The 21032-nt window shown below is 39.1% G+C and overlaps 1 long non-coding RNA gene across 1 annotated transcript; it reads left to right on the top strand.

Moving 5' to 3' along the window:
• The first annotated feature begins 88 nt into the window (after positions 1 to 88).
• LOC125145571 lies at positions 89 to 2731 on the top strand. Its single transcript, XR_007143968.1, has 2 exons — positions 89 to 339; positions 2621 to 2731. It is a non-coding gene; the product is annotated as an uncharacterized LOC125145571 (long non-coding RNA).
• Positions 2732 to 21032: the final 18301 nt, after the last annotated feature.

Below are 21032 nucleotides of genomic sequence, written 5' to 3'. Positions count from 1 at the left end.
CATGCGAGGCTTTGAGCTTTTCTTCTGCTGCCACTCTCCCGAGAACATTAAATCGTACTTTTCATTCCCCTCACTGTAGGGGGACGCCCCTTAATGATGACAGAGAAAGAGAAATTCCACCACTCGGGTCCTATGATACCATTCTGCTGTCAAGCGGGCGTCTCGGCGGACAGAGAATCAAACATGGCTTCCTGCGGGTGGAGCGGCGCTGAAGGTCACGCCACAACCCGAAGGAGCAGGGGGAGAGGCAGCACTTCAGAGGAGCTGCCAGCTTTCCCACACCAAATTAAGTCATCTGTGAAGACGCGCAGCTCCTCGCCTTTTTCTTCAGCATTAGGGGTTTGTTTGTCCCTTAATTGTTTCTGCTTAGCGCATGGAGGAATTTCATCGTCTTTTGCGTAGCCATATTTTATCAGTGCTGCATACGACAGCGAGAGGGCCACAGTCTGGCCTCGGTGAATCTCATTAGCCTGCTGTGCTCTGACTCATACCTTATTGCTTGTTATTATTTTTTACATTTCTCTTTTCTTTGAGCAAAGATTTGGTACAAAAGCTTCTTGCTGGCATCGTTTGCCTTCCAGAGCATTTCTGTAGTTGATTAATCAGTTCAAAAGTGAAGCACGCAGCGCCCGTCTGATCACCCGGTGCCGAGAGCTTCAGTAAGAACGTTAGGCTGATATAAAACATATGTCAATCAAGAAACGAGTTACCAACCTCTGCGCTTCCCAAGTTCCTTAAACACAATAATGAATTGTCAAATAATTGCAGCACATGTGCCTTTCTCTGGGTTCCGTGTAACACTAATGATAAATGTCAGAATAATGGTGAACACAGGTCCCACATCCCAAAGCTTCCCACATTTTCTCTAGAAGCACATTTTATTGCTGTCGAGTCTCATTTAATGATTGGCACTCTGGCCTACATAGTGCTAATTATTTATCTATAACACAGTCTACTAAAGAATTTAAAATCATTACATAGGACAAACTGGCTTGGATGAAAATAGTAAACATGAACGCATTATGCATTCAGACCATGGGTAGAAACCCCTGATGCTGGCGGCGTAAAGCTATGGGATTTGACCAGGTGAAAAAGTCAGACATGTTCCTGCAGCTAGAAACAGAACAGAAAGCTCAAGGCAGTGTGAGCGTAGGGAGCATTTTTCATTCACTACTTTGTAATGTTTTTTTTTTCCCCCTGTCTCTTAAGAGTTAGTGAACAAGACTGAAGGAAATGTGTTACTGTTCATTGTGCTCACCAGAATGCAATTTCCACATCCTTATTTTGTGATCCCAGCTAGCCTGGAAAAGCAGAGCCACATGAGAGCCTTACAATATGCTTGCATTAAAAGCGTCCTTGTTTGTCATGGTTTGCAAGTACACTAAGGACTCAGCGACCTTGGACTGAACTTTTTTTGGTCTATGGCAATGATGAAAATACAGAAAGACTCCACTATTAGGCTTCTTATATCACCTCAAGTTTTATTAAAGGTTAATGAATCATTGATCATAGTTCTGCTTTAATTTCAACGTCCTTGTGTTGATGATGTTGCTTCAGCACAGTGGTCACAGTATAACACTTAACACATGCCCACAATACGCAATGAGCCACTCTGCTAGAGATGACCACACCATTTGGCAGGAAAGAGAGAGACAAAGTGAGAGAGAGAGAGGCAGAGCAAGAGAGAGAGAGAAATAGAGAGAGAAATAGAGAGAGAGAGAGAGAGAGAGAGAGAGGGAGAGAGAGAGAGAGAGATAGAGAGAGAGAGAGAGAGAGAGAGAGAGAGAGAGAGAGAGAGAGAGAGAGAGAGAGAGAGAGAGAGAGAGAGAGAGAGAGAGAGAGATTTTTTAATTTCACACCCACACGCTGGTGCTAGTGGTCAGCCTCTTCACCCGCCATCACCTCTAGAACTTAAGTGGCCATGTCAATCACTGACAAATGTGATGGATGAGGTGTTGAAACACAAACACCGACCTGCAAATTCATGACACACCCCTTGTAGCTTCATACCAACTGCCAAAGAAGATTTAAGTAGGTCAGATGTAAGATGCTTAAATCTTTCTGTGTACGTGCAACTGAGCAGTTTGAAAATCTAACAAGCCAGGTCCAGGAAAACAAACCTTTTTTAATCAAAGTGCATTTTTGTCCATATATCCTTATACAGGGTCTGTTATCCTACATTGGGTTGCAGCGAGTCTACAGGGACAAGGCAGGGGACACACAACATATTACAGAATACAATCACACACACACACACACACACACACACACACACACACACACACACACACACACACACACACACACACACACACACACACACTACGGACAATTTAAAGATACCAGTCACCTATAATGTATGTCATTGGATTGGCAAAGGAAAACCTGGTGGAAACCCCTGAAATGCACATGGTGCAGAGGCAGGGATGTATAAAGGTCTGTCTGCTGTTATTGAATTACCAGAGACACATATAAAAACCAAGTCTGAACACGACCTGAGAAACGTCTGTCCTTATTTATTCAATCCAGCTTTCTTTTCATTTTAAATACAAAAAAAAAAAAAAGCAAGAGTTTGAATGCTCATGTATTTACTCATATTAATGTTCATGCTCTATTGTAGGTCAGATGCCCTATCGAGCTGCTGCAGATGAGATACAAGCTCATTTTCTATACCGCCTTCTTCATTATATTTTCCTACAATTTATTAAGTAATTAAAATTCTCCTATTACACACCTTTTATGCCATCTTTTTTTTACCAGGCAGAAATTATGACACCAAATTGTGCTGTAATTATCATAACATTACACTAATTCCCAAAGAAGTATTTAAATTATATGGTTGGTTGATTGCGTGATGAATTAAGGAACCGTTCATGAGGAATGCTGAGAAAGAGGCTCATACAATTCAAATCTGGATTAGACCTTAAAACAGATGAAGGGAACATGGCTGGCTCTGCACAATGAAGTGGGCTGTAAAGCAATAGACTTTAAAGGCAGTGTTTCATTAAAAAAGGCCTCAAAATGACACACAAACATTAGTGGCTATTATTTCAAATGACTAAACTAAGTGTCCTTCCCAATAATTGTTCATTCTACTGAACTTGCAGTTAAAAAGAGGACGATAATGTCCTCATCTCTACATCTGAGAGTGCCATCAACTCCATTTTGCTCTGATTACTCTGATGTCCAAGTACTAATAGGAAGAAATTCATTCATTCAGAAGAGGAATATTTGCTCACATTGCACTGAAGCTCTGTTCGAGTAAAGATCCAATTACTCTCGCCTCACACAAGGAAAGATTTATTGTAGATGTCCCAGTCTACGTTTTTTAAACCACAGACCTCTGGAATCTGAAAACACTTATGTTCTCCTACTCCTTAGAAGCACATTTTTATATTTTATATAAAGTATTTAAAAAAAAGTCAGACAAAAAACAAACACTTACAAATGCTGCAGACAATATAAACTCTGTTTTATATAACAGTCATATATTTAATAGCAATAAAGGTATATTTGGATGGAATAGAAGGGAATAATGTCTGAATATCCCCTTAATGTAGACAATTTCCTAAATACAGGGAGGAAAGAAGCTTAATATTTCACACGCTGATAAAGGACTTGCTGTGTTCGCCACCGAAGAGCAAACTTAGTCCGTATTTAAGGTGAATTTGTTTGTGAAACACACACACACACACACACACACACACACACACACACACACACACACACACACACACACACACACACACACACACACACACACACACACACTCTCACACACACTCCCATGACAGGGTTGTTGCAGTATCACAGTTAGTCATGGTGTATGACCAGATGGTTACCTCACCACTTCAACATACTTATTAAAATAATTATTTCCATCTATTGCTGCGCAATCAACTTCCCTACTCTGGCACTTCTCACCCATTATGTGTCCCCAAAAAATGTAGGTTGGCTTTCACAATCCTTGGCTTCTGGAATTCCCCTAAATTACATGACAGCGGCCCAACAGCTCTTTGCATAAAGGATACAAGCTGCATAGAAAATTTTAACTATACAATCATCTGTTCTTTTGCTGTCGCTCATACAGTAACACGTTCACTTTAATCACTGCTGCCCTGTTCTAAATGAAACAACTGGCAATTTTTGGTGAAGAAATAACATTTTCAGTCCCCTCTTCTCACTCAAAGGCATTCTGTCTTACAGTTTAGAACAACAACATGATAAATACTGACTGTGTAATAGATGATGGAAAGGTTGCTCTGAAAAAAATATCTAAGACAGAAATAATTTTGGTATTTCAACTTTTTTATTTTTTTTTTTAAATACAGCATTCGTGGATCTGATATTTTTGACATACTGTGAAAACCCTCAACTGTAACATCCCTAATGTACTCATTGCCTTCTGTAGAATGATAAATCCTTTAAAATCTGTCAGTATACATTGTGGAATTTAATCCAAAGCAGGAATCTTATCTAAACCAACAGCAAGAATAATATTTATTTGTTCAATTACTTGGTATTTTGGAAGAATCTGTAAGTATATTGTGTGTCTCTTGTCTATTTCATTCTATATCGAGTGTAATGCTTCCAAAAACACGGCAGGGAGAAACTCCAGCCACACAATGCTCAGTGGGCCTTCGTATTCACTTACACCCCCTATTGCTTATAGAACTGAACAGGGCTTTGATCCTCAAATCTAATTGTTTAATGTTGCACAAACCAATTCCAAGCCTGATTGACTGCCTGGCCAAATAACTTCAAACAAGACCTCAACATGAAGGGGTGGGGTGTTAAGGGTGCACACATACATTACCGCTTATAAATACACTGCAGTCCATACTGCAACTTTTCAACTTTGATCATATGTACTGTGTAAAGTCTTTACGTTATATATAGCATATTTAAGACACACATTTAGTGCTGAAATGAATACATAATTAAGAAACACAATTACAGTAAGCACACATCTGAAAACAGCTATTAGTATCAGTAGTAAGCACTTACAAAGCCCCAGTCTCAATACAGCCCCTTTTTTATTCTACTTTCATCACATTCTGAAGTACAGCTGAGCAAATTGAGCACACGGAGGGTGTTTACGTGGCTGTGTTCCTGAAAACAGAAGCAGCACAAAAACAACCGCCTTGTCTCATTGTGTGCGTGTGGGTGAAGGGGCTTTTTCGCACCATTGTCCAGCGTGTCAGGCGAAATGAGAGAGGGCCGTTAAGAGGCGCAGAGATGCAGTGGCACACCTGCTGGGCTGGCCCAAGCACAGCCGCCATTAAAGGCCGCTGCTCGCTGCCGGGCCCCTTTTGTTGTCAGTGAGCTGTTGGTGGCGACATGTTTGAAGTGTCACAAGTGTCACAGTCTTTATTAGATGCAGCACGACGCTGGCAAACGAGTGCCAGAGAAATAAAGGATCATTTATAACAGACAGCCTGGGCCATGCAAGAGAAATGATTGAAATGAAAAAAAAAAAAAGAAACTTGGCAAGGCTACCTGTACAGTGCAGCTTCAGCATTAAAGTTGGCCATGTTTGTCAGTGTCAGACTTGAAGGATCAGCGGTGACGCCATTTGGAACGAGATCATTATTTATGCACCTATATCAATCCATGTGTTGATTAAATTGTCTTTTAAGTTAACAATGACAATGAGAGAGGATATTATAGTGTCTTTGTTGGCAACGACTACGCAGGATATTCATTGCTCATCTTATATTAAACCACTTGTTCTTATTAAAACAACTGAGTTTTTTTTTTTAAATCAAATTAATTCAGCAACAAATGTGAAAATGTTTTACTGTATATAACCATTCTCGTGAGTCTAACATGCTGAGAGCAAATCTTAATTTTGACATGTTATAAATGTTTTTGTTTTTATACAAAATTTAGAGCATTAATCACAAACGATTTTAGATAGTGGCACTGAGTTTAACAACTAATGTTAAATAAGAATGGTGATGAAAATTATTTTTATAACAGGTCATTTAAAAATCTTATCTGCTCATAGTAGTGAACTGAGATGTTTAAGCCCGACTGATTTGATCTGTGTTGACACCTGATATCAACATGCTCTCAAGTACTTTAATCAAAAGTGCTTAGTACTCAGTACAGGTGTAAACGGGATCATCTCCAAGATGCTCTGTGATTCATTCACCGCTCCCTCACACCACATTCCACAGTGGTCAGGGATGGACACGCTGCCTTTCAAAGTCAAAGTCAAAGTCAGCTTTATTTTCATTGCTTCTCATCACTCAAGTGTTGAGTGAGGGATGAAATATAGTTTCTCCAGCAGCAGACACTAGTGCAAACAGACAGACAAGACACTATAACTATACACTAGTCTATTCACAACACTAAAAACTAGACTATACACAACATTAAACACCAGACTATTTACAGCACTATACACTAGACTATACACAACATTAAACACCAGACTATTTACAACACTATACACTAGACTATACACAACATTAAACACCAGACTATTTACAACACTATACACTAGACTATACACAACAATAAACACTAGACTATTTACAACACTATACACTAGACTATACACAACACTAAACACTAGACTATTCACAACACTATACACTAGACTATACACAACATTAAACACCAGATTATTTACAACACTATACATTAGACTATACACAACACTAAACACTAGACTATTCACAACACTATACACTAGACTATACACAACATTAAACACCAGATTATTTACAACACTATACATTAGACTATACACAACACTAAACACTAGACTATTCACAACACTATACACTAGACTATACACAACATTAAACACCAGATTATTTACAACACTATACATTAGACTATACACAACATTAAACACCAGATTATTTACAACACTATACATTAGACTATACACAACACTAAACACTAGACTATTCACAACACTATACACTAGACTATACACAACATTAAACAACAGATTATTTACAACACTATACACTAGACTATACACAACATTAAACACTAGACTATTTACAACACTATACACTAGACTATTCTCAACATTAAACACTAGCCTATACACAACACTATACACTAGAATACACACAACACTATACTGTAGATAGTACACAACACTGTAGACTATGCACAGTAATGCACAATCGACTGTAGCCTACATTACATAGACAATACTACACAGACATACACAACATACACTATAGATTACACCCACTGTACGCTACACTACACAACAGATTATACACAAGAGTTTTGTATAGTCTGTGCACAACATTTTTTAATAGAACATACACAAGACTACACTTTAGATGAACAGGGTAAATGCTGATCTCAGACAGTACTGTAAGATACACTGGAATTGAATGGCAGATGTTTCTATGCTGTACTAGAACTGAACAGATAACTTTAAATAAGCAAAAGAGCCATACTCATCGATACATGAACTAAATGATGGCATCCAGTCTAGTGATGAGTACTGGAAGTAACCTTGTATCAGGTTTACTCCTCAATACACAGTGGACTCATGAAGAGTGTCTATTGATTGACATTTGCTGCTAGCAATCCTGCACAAAAAGCTCAGCACTGACAGAAAATACCCATAATTGCTCTCATTGCCACTTCATTTGAGGCAGGCAATTTTGGGAAAAGGCTCAGCGTGACCTTGTGCTTATTTAATTCCACCATAATAAGTGCAGGAGGATATGATCACTGAGGCACATAATAGCATTCTTATCAATACATGGATCCATGTAGAATGGCTAGTGAAGAGAGCTATGAAACATAGCAAAAAGAAAAAAAAAAAATACATGAAACACTTAGTCCGTGTTCAGTGGAGGTTGTTGATGAAGCTCGGGTGAGCGTGTTTGGGCCATTCACCAGAGCCCCATATGGTATTCCCTCTCCGTGTCATTGCCTTGTTATACAGACCTGACCAGCAGCCAGAGAGTGAGAGAGAGAGAGAGAGAGAGAGAGAGAGAGAGAGAGAGAGAGAGAGAGAGAGAGAGAGAGAGAGAGAGAGATGGGCGACTGAAGACAGTGCTCTGAAGCTGAACAGGCTAGGGTCAACAGTGCCATAATTACTTTCAAATGTCAGCCTACAATAAAATACAACAGTTCATCTGGCACAGAGCAAATTAGCTTTGACCATGGCATAATTACCCTTTCTAGGAGAACCATTAGGAGAGATCAAATCTGCCCATCCAGGGTTTGAGGAAAGGCCATCAGAGTACACTCCACCTGACAAGGATGCACATTTGCCATTTGGCACGGTAATTCATTGTCCTTGTAATAGAAATTTTTATATTTGACTCTGGAATTGAAAAGTGTAATAACCTGCCAGTTTTATCCTAAGTATTTAAGAGACAGGGTTGGGTGATTCTTGGGTAACTTGCACCTGTAAAATGGAGCTGAATTTTCATCAGTCGTGACAATTGTGGCTCCATTCTGACATTTTCCCCTAAAAAATACCATTGCTACATCTTATCTTCCTTTGTATACGCACAATACCACAGATGCCCCGATTTAAAACCAAATTAAAGGCTCGCTCCATTTGCCATTACAGCAATCAAGCCATCACAGACAAGTATAAAGTAGATCTGAGTCTAAGTGAACCAATTTCAAGACAATTAACCTGCCCATCACTCAAGTATCCTGCACAAGATCACAGTGACCCATTAGATACTGATAACCTTAAATCACTAATCACTGGCCAGCTGTTCAATTCTCACCTAGATAAAATCAACCAGACACCCATTAGACACTTTAAATCGACTTTTTTTCAGGGACTCAAGGCAAAGATAGTGCTTTAATGGCACTGAAGATGTACCACTATCCTCACCTTTTTGAGAAAGTAGATAAAGCACAATGTCCAACCTCCACTTCTTTATTTATTTCCAGTGGTGCATTAAGGTGGACCCTTTAAAAGAAGCAATTACAGTCAGAGAGCACTTTCTCTCAGTCGGACTCACACAAAGAAGCTAGAAATGAATAAGGCGGGGAAATCGTGTCTTCTTTTGTTCTCACCATCATCCCAACTAATTAGAAGTATTGTAATCTCCAATTAGCTAATGTGCTTGGGCTAACCTTATAGAGAACAGCTGCCACTTAAGTGAGGAAACGGGCTAACTTTTCCAAACCCCTGTCTACAGATGTCAGGATCTCACACAATTTTAGTGTTTGACAGGAAAAAAAATGAAGATTTAGTGTCTGTACTAAGAAGGAGAACCAAGAACAAGTGCAAAATAATGATTATAAATGTAAATAAAGCAGTGCTGGCTCACCAAAGGGGCAGGTGGGGTGCAATGATGAAGGGCAGTGAGGTCACAGCCCCATTTAGCTCCACAGAGATATTATTGAACCTATTGGTCAAAAATGGGAACTGAAACATGTGCTAATAGCTGCCCATTAGGGCAGAAATGACTGGCTTCATGAGCATTTTCAGCAGAGGATGAGAAGCATTTTGCACAATTTTTACTCTAATTTCAGGTCTCCTATGTGGCATTTGAGATAAATTTGTGTTGGAATGTTGCTAAAACCTGGGAACCATGTACTTTAACAAACATAGCACAACAAATGCATGTTTGATACAACTGGATGAAAGCATAGCAGTTCAGAAAATTGTAACCTATTGCAAAAGTAATAAATAGCATCTCAACTTACTATTATTAATGTTGACATTAACATCATCCCTGCCCACCAAAATCTGCGGTCACTGAAATAAAGGTCAAACTAGATAATTCCATACATGTGTATATACCATTTATTATACTCAAACAGATTTAATTAAGAGAACAGACTGCTGCTGACCTCATTGAGCCACTCATTCATTTCCTGCAATGCTACGTAATGCTGAACCGTCCAAAAATATGCCTCCTCCATGATATATCACACGTTGCAATCCTCCCAAGATATGCAAACACCTTTCTTTGCCAGTTTTATAGGATTAGGGTGTTATACAGGCATGACAAAGAGACTGCAATGTGACCTGCTTTTCTGACAGTGCCTAAGAGCGAGGCATGAAGCCTGAGTAATCACACTGAAAGCTGTTACGATCAATTTTTTGTAATCTGTGTGTGTTCAACAACACCTCGATGCTGCTTATATGCAACTGATTATTCCTGTAAATTCATGCCACTTTTTACAGCTTTTTACTGAGGCACAGATGAGCAGGTGAAAGACACACGATGGAATATAAGAAGCTTGGCTCGACAGTTTGAAGCTTTTGGAGTGCTGAACAGGAAGATTACGCTCAAGGAGCTGTGTGTGTGTGTGTGTGTGTGTGTGTGTGTGTGTGTGTGTGTGTGTGTGTGTGTGTGTGTGTGTGTGTGTGTGTGTGTTGGGGTGGAGGGTAGTGTAGGGGAGTTTGGGAGGAAGAGCGCCTCCCAGGTACAAACCCTGTCCTTGCTTCTTACTTTTCTCTCGAGAACCTCAGCTTTATCAAATTACAGTAGGGTTGACTGTCAGCTAGTCTCCTGATTTGGCAGCAGCCACTGTGATTAGTCATATTGAATTATGAGTTCTGACAATGGCCTTTCCAAAACATACACACACACTTCCTCTCCCACACTCCTCAATCCCCTCTTCCTGCATTTATGTTTAGTGACACACCGACGCAAATGCAGGTAAACCGGATTATACTGGCCGTTCCGCTGTCACACACACTGCAGATTGTAATTCTCATGCCTTCCTGACAAGCTTGGCGGCTCTCAAAGTCACCTAACATTTCACATTGGCACCAAATAAAGCTCCAGGTGCAAATGAGGTCATTAGCACACATGTAATTTGTGAAAGGAAAATACACTTTCTGGACAATTTAATAGGAACATGCTTGTGCTTCATGTAATCAACCTGCAAAATGCAAAAGTAAATATGGGATCTCTGTGACTTTAACCATGGCATTTAAGAACCTGCTGATCTCCTGGGATTTTCACACACACCAGTCTCTAATGTTTCAAAAGAGAATGGCCAGAATAATTTGAGTTGACAGGAAGTTTACACACACTCAAGTAACTGATCTTTAGAGCTGTAGTGAGCAGAAAAGCAGATCTGAATGCACAACACATCTAACCTGTGATGAACGAGGATGTTTTTGTTTTTGTCAGTATGCCACTTTCAGAGTCATTCTTCTATTTGATGTAAACATTACCTGAAGCTCTTGACCTGTATCCGCATGATATTATGCGTTGTGATCCTGCTTCCACATGATTGCCTAATTGGATAATTGTATGAATAGGGTACAGGTGTAGCTACTAAACTGGCCAAGGAGTGTTTCTTCTAATGCATGTGTTTGTTAATTTACTCATACGATTATGACTGAACTGGAGCGAGAGGCCACTGGTCCACAATCTTGCAGCTCACCGTCACCTCAAGAGAACTCTGCCATTCTTTAACGGTGCTCATGCAGCTGAGCGATTACAATCCTCTTCATTAATTTTATCTCGGACATAAACTTTTAATAAGCCGACAATCAGCGGATGGGACTTCCAGGGCAGTTTAAATGACTGCAACCTATAATTACAGTTCCAGAACTTGATTAGAATAATCTGATTGCAATTATTCAGTGATTTTCAACACAGGCCCCAAGCTAGATAACTATAATTCAAGTACATGTTCCTGGTCGGCTGTAAAACGATGTACTAATCCAGGAGAGACTGCTCAGAGGGGAGGAGGAAGGTGTAATACTGTATAAACGTGCAGCATGTATGTCGTATAGTGGAATAAGGCACACTGGGGTGTGAATTTAATTAATGTGCAAGCTCTGTAGAAGGCATTGTGGATCAAGGGCCACTGTGGATCGAGGATCTACCATATTCAGTAGTAAGTAGAGCGATGAACAGCCCAGTGGCATGCATTACAGTCACTGCAGAGCTAATAACAACAGCCTCAGTCTCAGTGACTGGCTGACAAAAACCCACAAACACAGTCTCACCCTCATTACAGTACATAAGAACTAGTGCTGTAACCATGAACACTGTCCTGAATTTATTCCAGGATTCAAAATGCTCATACTGAATATCCTTTCAGAACACTTACCGAAGTACTGATTGAATTTATGGTATAGACTTGTAGAAGAGTAACGATTTATTTATTATATTCAGTGTCATCCAGATGAGGAGGGCTTCCCTTTTGAGTCTGGTTCCTGTCCAGATTTTTTCCCTCATGTCATCTTGGGTGTTGTTTCTTGTCATTTCACATCTGGCTTGCTCATTAGGGATCTCAATCTTCTTCCAAATTTCTGAAAAAAAATTTAATTAAACTGACTGACTTGAATCAACCCTATTAGATTAATTGTTTTAAAGTTAAATGTTACTGGGATCTATGTATCTTTATTCAACTACAACACACACACACACACACACACACACACACACACACACACACACACACACACACACACACACACACACACACACACACACACACTTTTGTTCTGTGGGTTATGTGATGGCAAATGGAATACTGTATTAACCAACATGAATATCATTTTTGGCTCTAAGATACACGGTTTCAAAATACATGCTGTGGAAGCAATTTACCAGCATGCAATTACAGTCATTAAAATCTTAGAAGAAGCATAACTCTAAGGGAATGACCTAGAGGTACATGGTAGCTCATCTAAAGCATGATGAAACAGTGGAAACCCAACATCATATGGCCGCTTTTGTAAAGAGGCTAATTAACAAGGACACGATGGATCTTGACTTAAGAGTCATTTCCACAGCCAATATAATGACTAGATTAGTCTGGCTTCCCTTCCAGCAAAAGTACATGTAAGTGGGGTGATGGTGGCAGACCTGCCAACCTTCACACATTTTGAATACATGCTCCATGTTTTGACACTGGAGTACCCTGCTACAGGTTCTCACTTAAAAATACACCAAAACAGCCACCTTCATTTTTTCCCTCCAATAAAAACAGCAGCTGAGCCTCTCAATGTTTGAATCTGGCATGACTGACAACTGCGGAGGTGTTTTGATTGCTCCAGTATTCATTTAACTGACCTCAGTGGAAGCTGTACCCACTTCTCCCTCTCTCGTGTAGTAATATTTTGGCTAGGACTCTTGTCTCAACTATCTTTTAAATCTGAAAATTTTCCCCACAATGACACAACGCTTTTTCTTTTTGTCAATGCAAAAGTATATGAATAATATTTTAAGTTCAATAATGTGAAATATAATATATTCAGTGCACCTAAACATTAGACATGTACCATAGATAGTTGATCTGTGTTTAGTAGGTCTAGGATTGGGATTTTGATTCCTACTTCTCTGGGATAGGGTCCAGGTTCCTCGCAAATCTGTGATACGGAAAATTGATGGATGGATTTTTTTTATTAAAAATAATGTTATTAAAAATATAGTATTAAAAACAATATTGCAAATTACGTAAAAACTAATTATTTATTACTTATTACCCAAACCAACAAAATGGTTCTTCCAGGGTTCTACCGTTAATTCTTTCTTTGTTATTACTTACAGGATTAATTACAAGACACATTAAACTAGTGATTTTTAAAATAGACAGACTATCCATAGTAAATGAACCTTTCCTTTCACAATATCTGTATTTTTTACTTTCTGCAATACTGTTACATGGTATTTTATCTTACAGGCTACAGGGCATTTTATCTTGCAGACTTTATCTGTTTATGAGCAGTAAACTGATCTGGTCTGATCCTAATTTCTAAAATCAATCAATCTGGAATATATTGGAAAGGTGCAGATATGTTGTGTTTTTAATGTCTAGCTCCTCTCCCAGCACTATTCATTACTACATGTTGGGGTTGGCAGGTCCTCATGGTTGCACTTAACACTATTCTTAGCAACATCACAAATTCCACCATTGATGATGTTTATAGTTTGTCTCTGTATAATATCCTATAATGAGTGACACACTTCTAACCTTGGCAGATATGGACAAGAAAATACTGAGTGGATATAAAAAGAAACTTAATAGCACTCTAATCTCATTAGCGTGTCTCATACCCATGTCCACATGCGACTGCTAATCCATGCTGCGCTATCAGAAATACGAGTGTAATCCTGCGAAGAGGACAAGGAGCGCAGAGAGTAATTTAATTGTGGTTGATCTGTAGGTCAATTAGTTAATGTAATCCCTGAGGATGTTAGGTATAAATGCTATAATGCATAGTTACACATCATTACCGTGTCATTTCACCTCTTGTGAAAAGAAACAAGCAAAAAAACAAACAAATGGATAAAAAGTAAAGTAAATACTTTACTAAATACCAAATACTTTTTTTTGCAAAGCCTTACATGGAACGCACACACTTTACAACTAACCTTTCTTAAAAATGTCACACTTGCATATAAATGTCTACATCAAAACTAGAAGAAATCAGTTCAACAGTTGCAGCTCTACTCTTTAATACCCTTTAGTTTTAAAGTCATCTGAACTTGTGCAGAACAGTGAGGAATCATTCTTTTTTTTTTTTTTTGCTTTAAAATTTCATCTATTTTAGCTTTGTGAAATATATTATAATTAAATCAGGATCAAGCCTAGAAGTAAAGGCTGAGAAAAAGAGATAGAGAAAGACTGAAAGAGGAATGGGAGGCCTGGACTAGGACTAATGCCAGGACAGACAGAACCAGCTGGTCCCTGTAAGCAGCAGCCTGGTCATGGCTTCCAGAGCTCTCCTCCCTCAACATGGTGAAGCCAGCACACACCCGCCACATTCGAACCCTTCACTCCTCCAAGTGCCGCACAAATTATCTGTTGAACAAATGCCATGGTTCTGCAGTCTGTAACTTCTTTAACTATTGACCTCTGCTATGGGCTACCAATTCATCACAGGATTCCCTTGTCCTGTGTCCTACATTTGCAAACATTTGCTCAGGTGGTCATTTAGGGACTTTGTGAATGGTCAGAAAAGCATTTTTTTAACAGCAGCTCAACAGTAGTATTGGGAAATCACATGTGTGCTTACTCTAATATGTTATTCTTTCTATAGAAACAGTGTATGTAAAACGTTTTCAGTATGGGAAAATGACAAGTGCTTTGTGGTTATGAGAAGCTGCATTTTCAGAAACAGGTGAAGGAATAAGAGTTCACAGCTGCTATAACATAAGTGACAGGAACTAACTCAAATGTAACGTTAAATGGAAAAAAAAAGTAGGATGTCCTAACATCAATCTATAAATGAACTCACTGGACTCACACTCGTGTAGTTTAAGAGGTGTAAAATCCTGTGTATTTTGTATATGTTGGGTGATTGGTTAGGGTGGTGGACTAGATCAGAAGGTTATGAGTTCAAATCTCAGGTCCACCAAGGTGCCTCTGCTGGACCCCTAAGCAAGGCCCTTAACCCTCATTTGCTTAGTTGCAGTTGGCATACGCCTTGTCCCGCTCTGGACAGGGTGTATGCCAAATGCTGTAAATGTGAACGTAAATGTATTACTGACTGGTAATGAACATGCTATATAAAGTTACAGTACATGCTATAACACCTCCTGCGAGTGACTCTACATCCTGGAGCATACCTGTGACATACCACAGGACTTCAAGAAATGTAACAAGGTTTGCACTGCAGAATAAGATTCATTAGTTCTCTGTAGCTGAAGTAATTGTGGAGATGGCTAGGCTGGCATTACAAACACGCAGCTCATTCAGGATGTATGAACCCATCATGTTTATGCCATCAGAAGCCCAAAGATTAATTAGATCATCATTAGGTGCCTGTCGCCAAGGCCTCAGTGCAGCTATGGTTTGATTTCTATAATACTTAGCATTAATATGAAAAAGCAGAGCATGCCACCATGTGCAAATTGGAATATTTTGTTATCTATGGGAATGACACATAATTGCATAGCAGCTAGAAGAATGCATGAAGAGCGTATATTATGAGAGGCACTTTGTGGTATATATCATCAATTTTATTTATTCATACACAAATCATTATTTTTAAGTAACAGTGTTTCTATGCATAGAAAGTCTTTGGATACTTCCAGATCTAGATACTCATTATAATTAAGTAAAAATATGATTATTCTATTATGCTATTGCTGAGAGCTTGGATCCTTTGCATTCAGTGCAAATTAGTGCAATGCCAGTATATTTGTATCTGTTTAGTGTGCCAAATGTCCTCACCTCAGTCTGTATTTAAACCTAAGGTGGGTGGGGCCTAAATCTGCAAAAATTTGCACTGGCTTTTTTATGTTATTTTAAATATATCATGTCAAAGTGTCTGCCCAGGTAGTTGATAAGGATGAAGGAATGAACAGTGTAAATATAAATGAATATACCATAAATGAAAGCTTCATATCGATCCCTTGATCACAACAAATTTAAAACATTGTGCTCAATGAAATTGTTTACAGAATATGGGATCACAGTTGCTTAGCAAACCTATGGCCTCAACTAGATGTCCTGTGAACTTAAGAACATAAAAAAAATAATTAAAAATTGTATTTGTCTCTTTTCAACAAACTATCTGTGTTATTACAGCAAATGCTGATGGTGATTTTTTATCATTTGAGCAGTGAACTCAAACACAGAGACCCATCATGAGAGGCCAGTAAGTTGATATGATGATAGTGGAATGATGTATTATACTTTTATATTATTCTAGTAGACAAGAGGATTTTTTTTTCTTAAATCTCCACACTTTAGAAAACACAGTGATTTTCCAGATGATTAATACTGTATAACTGTATATACTGAGGAAGTGAGGCAGAGGAGCAGAAAAAGAAAAGAAAGAAGAAAAATGTGAAAGGATTCACAACCACTGAACTTATTAGACTCTTCTTTTGAAATAACTATAGAGAGCTGGAACAAAAAATAATTCAAAGAAGAAAAGTGGGGTCCTGGAATCAAAAGCTGTCGCATCAAGGGCCTGTATTCGACCATAGAATTCCTCGCAAGTGGTTCTTAGCCACATTTAAAGACAGAAGCAGAGTGTTTGAAAGAGAAAAGAAGAGGAAAAAAGGGAGACCTGAGGTGAAAGAAGGCGGTGGTGAATACGCTATATAGCATAGCTACCTTTTTGTCTTTTGTGAGGGGTGGAATCTTTAGTTCACTATTAACCTGTTTCCAAATAATCTGCAAGCATAAAATACATTTCCAACATGAGCGTGTTTTTTTTTTTTTTTTAAGAAAATCTAGGACTACAAAGACAAAATGAATTGGTTTCATTGTACTAGCCCACTTATATCTCACTTCCAATTCAGTAAATGTGCTATTTGACTTGGCAAGTGAGTTGGTATGTGCTGTAGGCCAGAAGGATGTCTAATCATGGGGAGTGCAAGTTTGTGGGCAGCCCCTTCTGGGCGGCATTCGCCTCAGCTCATGACCTTAAGCTAAGTGGGTGGTTCAGCCCATGAGAAAAAGGAAAACAGTGCATAGTGTTAACCTTTTACTTGAACCCCATGCTCGAATTTTGAATTGCCTACAATATAGAAACGCAGTATTGTGGGGGAAAAGTGTAAAAGTGTTAGAGGGGGAGATTAGTTTTGAAGAGAACTGCGTATTGCTGAAGGAGTTGGCAGGAACTGGCCTGAGGAAATGGACAGGCAAACATTGAAAGTACTCATGTTTTCATTTTAAACATTTACAAAAAGGCTTCTTAAGTGATGGCTCAAAATTATACTGAAAGATCAAATTATTGCTTCAAGAAAGGCAATTTTGAGCCATTTGGAAAAACCAAATAAAACAACTCAATGCCTGGCTCAGAGCACCAAGACGTTTTTCTCATCTATATTTGGTAGTGGATCCAGTGTTTATGAGAGGATCTGTCAACACTTATAGTTAAACATGATTTATTAGTCTCTAAATATAACCACAGAGGACAATAAACTAGGAGAAGGTGACAGGGACAAAGAACACTGTGTCCAGCTTCTAGCCTTTTCTTTTAGACTAAAAACGGCTGCCCTTCATCTTCAAAACCCTGGGAGTAATACCACGACATCAGGATCAATTCAGTCACTGCCAAAGACAATATTAATAATATCAACAATTTGAGGCATTTGGGAAACCAATCCCCAGACAAGATCAGTGAGAAAGCAGAAAAACACACTAATATATAAAATTCCCTGGTCCAGTCCAGGAGATTAATCCTACTGGCAAGTGGTCAGGGAAATGGATGGTGGATGGGATGCCAGTCACGTAGCACACATTCACACACTTGTTCACAGATAGTAACAACTGGAGGTGGAAGGAAACCAGAGAACCCAGAGAAAGCCCACATGTAAAACTTCACACAGACATTAACCTGAGCTCATGATGGACTCTGGAGCTTTGAGATTGCAACGTTGACTCTGCTAAAAACACTGAAGAATTTTCTTAAGGAATTATGTCTCTCTCTAAAGTACTCCTCTGTCCTGTTGCCCTCACACGTCCACATGTCCCACTGGAGGCTTTTAGAAGACGAGTCATGAGAAGTGTACAGCACTGATCCCAGTGATAAGCTCAATGACTGGGTGTATTTGTCAAAAAATACTTAAACAGACAATAACCTTGTCAGTGATGTAAATTCCTCTGACAAGTGTATTTCATCCACATTTTATTTTACTATGTGATTCTTGGCAGCAGCCTGTACTGAAACCCAAACATGGCTATTATGGATCTTTGCTGCCTTACAACAGGATATTAGTCAACGCAAATGTAAATCTGGTAAATGTAGGAGAAGGAAAAGGCACTTCGTGGGCTTTGGAGCAGCATGCACTCTATAAAAATATACATTCATGGCTGATATGTATGTTTGGTACCAGTGTAGCAGGGAAATATGTGTGAAATAGGGCACTTCTGACAAGGAAAGCGCTTTAAACTCATGGTCATGTGGTTTGATGTGTTAGCATTATCTATGAATGTAAGAAAAACATTTCTTTCCTTAATAACAGAATAACAGGATACTCTTTAACCATGACTGATTTACGTGTAACTCTTGGAATGGCTTGTGGAAATGAATGCTTCAGTGCCTCCACAGACACACACACACACACACACACACTCGCACACACACACACACACACACACACACACACACACACACACACACACACACACACACACACACACACACACACACACACACACACACACACACATACATAATAACTTCCAGCTCAAACAGCATAAAAATATGTCTAAATACACCAATGCATATGCTTGCATCATAATATATCCATTATGTTCTTTAAATTCTTTCATCATTCTGATGGTGTGATGATTTGATTTTGCATTTAGGCAACCTTGTACTTCATTTCCCATAATTATATAAACATTGCATGCCTGAATCAACAATATGCAATGAACAGACTTTCTTTAAAAAAAAAAAAAAAAACACAGAAAAGTCAACAACAGTTAAACACACATAATGTCTGGCTGTGGTGAAACTTAGTGACCCCCGGGGCTGCTGTGTTTTTTTTTTTTTTTATTGATCAAAGCTCGAAACTTTACTATTGACATTCATTTATTTTATCCAGACAGTCTAATAGAGAACATTATACTCGTACTAACGACTCTAAAACTGAAATAGAATGCATATCCAGGAGGAGTGGATCAGAGTTGGTGTCCATGGGCTGTGGTATGAAGGTGGGATGCGCTGACAACCTGTCTCCGTTCAAACACGTTCTCTCGAGTGACTTCACAGCACATATGTGTACGCCTGCCTCTCATTCCTGTGAGGATAGTGTAGGAGTGCAGGATAACTGAAAAGAAGACAGTCTGGAGCATTTTAATACTGACGGGAGGTGGGCCTATACAATGAAAACAAGTACACTGCCACACAAATTAATTAGATTCGTTAAAATGAAACATCTGTATGAGGACAGACATGACAAATGAGCACAATGTTATTCTGACTAAATCAGGAACATTTGCGAAATTTGTATTAAGATAACGTCATGTTGTAACCCGGGTCAAAGGCGAGCACTTTAGAGAAATATTTAGTGAAAAAAAAAGCTAAGTCTGGATATAATTAAAAAAAAGAGAGGGAAATAAATGGTAGATGTGCACATAAAATAAAAAGAAGCTTTGTCTGGATATTTGGAGGATGAATCACGGACGCAGACAAAGCCTGGCTTAAATGGGTTCTCTATATATTTATTGAGTGACTGTTAATTCAGTGATGATTTTCTCCTTGCAGTACACACATTACACCCTCACTTTATTTCTGACTAATCGATGAGTTTCAGCTTCACACATGCAACAGCCGATGAACAATACAAAGAACAACAGCAAAAAAAAATCTGTTTCGTCCTCAATAAACAGGCTACTAGGTGTGAAAAGTAACACAGTGACAAAGTCAGGGACATCTGGCAATTACTTATTCCCCTAGAGTGTAATCGAATCTTTACTATTTAAAGTCAGCTTTCCTGGCACAACCTTCATCATCACTTGCTTTGGAGTCTCCAGCTCTTTCGCTCTGTTCGTCCCCACCAGCTGCTGCCAGTCAGGGAAGACAGCAGTGCCAGGCGGTGTTGGTTTAGTGGAGCCCACCGGCACATCCACCCCTCTCTCTCCCCAACCCTCATCTAACCACCAACCCCCCCCGAAGACTGCAGGTCCTCCACAGCCTCGATACAGTCTGCTCCACTCGGCTGCACACGCAATCTGTTTTCTATATTACTAGCTGGTATCACTGTACTATGCACTATAAAACAGCAATTGAGCAGGAAATTAAGTTAGGTATTTGGCAGTGGCAAGGCGCTCTGTGGTCTTCCCCTCTGCATACAAGGATCATTAAATACCACAAAAGTTTCTTGATAAACTTCCATTGTTTCTCACATACCCCCACCTCCGCTAGCTGGATTTTCTTTTCTTTTTATACATTTTTTTTTCATTACTGTCAGTGCGTATGGGAAACAAAATATCCTAATGGGTATTTGAACAGCTTGAGATGTGTCGGCCTGGGAACTCACTTTCCTGTGACAGTGAGCACTAGCGGAGATTTTTAAACATCGCTGTAGCTAAATATGGAATATTTCTCTCTCTCTCCCTCCCTATGTATATCTTAATACCTCTTTTATTCTCACTCCTCTCCCTCTCACTCTTTCTCTATATATCCCTCA

This window comes from Tachysurus fulvidraco, chromosome 9 (assembly GCF_022655615.1).
Source record: "Tachysurus fulvidraco isolate hzauxx_2018 chromosome 9, HZAU_PFXX_2.0, whole genome shotgun sequence".
In the NCBI taxonomy this organism is placed as follows: domain Eukaryota; kingdom Metazoa; phylum Chordata; class Actinopteri; order Siluriformes; family Bagridae; genus Tachysurus; species Tachysurus fulvidraco.
Note: the sequence above shows the minus strand (reverse complement) of the source record. Positions and strands in the feature narration are given on the sequence as shown.